General features: G+C 44.3%; 1 non-coding gene across 1 annotated transcript; it reads right to left on the minus strand.

The window, feature by feature from the left end:
* Positions 1 to 408: 408 nt before the first annotated feature.
* LOC138890947 (small nucleolar RNA R71) lies at positions 409 to 514 on the minus strand. Its single transcript, XR_011407309.1, has one exon. It is a non-coding gene; the product is annotated as a small nucleolar RNA R71 (small nucleolar RNA).
* Positions 515 to 1509: the final 995 nt, after the last annotated feature.

Genomic DNA, 1509 nt, shown 5'->3' on the forward strand with positions numbered 1-1509 from the left:
GAGATCACGAGGAAAATCCAGTTGTACCAATAGTGCCAGAGGCTGTTCTCTATGACTGGGTACAACCCACAGCTGAAAATCTGTCCACAACGATTGTAGTCCCGCAGATACAGGCCGAATCATTCCAAATCACGAATAACATGTTGCATTTGTTGCAAAACAAGGGACTATTTTTGGGGTCACAAGTCGAAGATCGTCAGCAGCACTTGAAGAATTTCCTGTCTATCTGCAAAACCCAATGGCAGCCCAACGTGACTCCGGAAGCAATCAAGTTGCTATTGTTTCCATTCTCAGTGATAGGAGCTGCCCAGACCTGGCTAAACTCACTCCCCATAAATTCTATAACAACTTGGGATGAATTAGTCAAGAAATTCTATAACAAGTTCCACCCACCTAACAAAACTGCTCAGCAAATTGATGAAATTTTGAGTTTTAAACAAATACCAATGGAGACACTGCATGAAACATGGGAGCATTTTAAAGGGATGCTGGTCATATGTCCACACCATGGTATTCCAGATCTAATATTGGGGAACGGTTTTACATGGGATTGTCAGATAGCGTGAAGAACGTTGTTGATGCTTCAGCTGGTGGGGCATTTTTGAGCAAAACATAGAGAGATGGCCAGAGTCTTCTTGACAAGATGGCACAGAATTCGGGATGGACATCTAGGAATGCACCGATCATTCCAGTGGTGCATTCAGTGCCTTTCGATCCATCCAACTCTATGGCTGAAAATATGGCCACCTTATTGACACAAATGAGTATACTCACCAAAAAGGTAGAAGAGTCAAGGCAGAAGCAGCAGGTACACATCGTAGATACTACCAATGGGGGTTTGTGCACATATTTCATCAATCAGCCAATTGGTAACCAGTGGAATGCAGAACCTGATCATTATTACTACCCTGAAGACATGAACTATGTGTCTAATTATGGAGGCCAGAGACAGGGTGGTTAGAATTGGGGCCATCAAAATCAGCAGTACAGGCCAGCCCAACCACAGTTCAACAATGGGAACATGGGAGGTATGAGACCCCCTAACAATATGGCACCTTACCCAAGGCCACAATGATATAATAATCAGAATCAGCAGCAAGGGTATCACCTTCCTCAGCAGCAGCATGGTGGAAGGCAGGAAGATGGGTTTGCTATACTTAAGGCTATGATGCAGCAGGTTATTGGGTCTAATGCAAAAATTAATGAGAGAGTAGATGCACATGATGTAGCGATCAAGAATATTAATGTGTAGATGGGCCAAATTTTGATGTCCCTGAACAATCGTCCTCATGGGACACTACCTGCAGACACCCATATAAATCCAAAAGATCAAGGCCCGAAGCAGTTGATGGCGGTGAGTCTACGTAATGGCAGAGATTTTGATGTAGAGCAAGAGAGGGCTCGAGAAACCAGACAGGCTGAGACACTCATACTAGTGCCCATTGAGCTGGATGAGTCAACGAAACTGACAGAGGTGACAGTCCAGCCTGCCCAGGAAGAAAATAACAT

Source organism: Nicotiana sylvestris, chromosome 4, assembly GCF_000393655.2.
Source record: "Nicotiana sylvestris chromosome 4, ASM39365v2, whole genome shotgun sequence".
Lineage (NCBI taxonomy): Eukaryota > Viridiplantae > Streptophyta > Magnoliopsida > Solanales > Solanaceae > Nicotiana > Nicotiana sylvestris.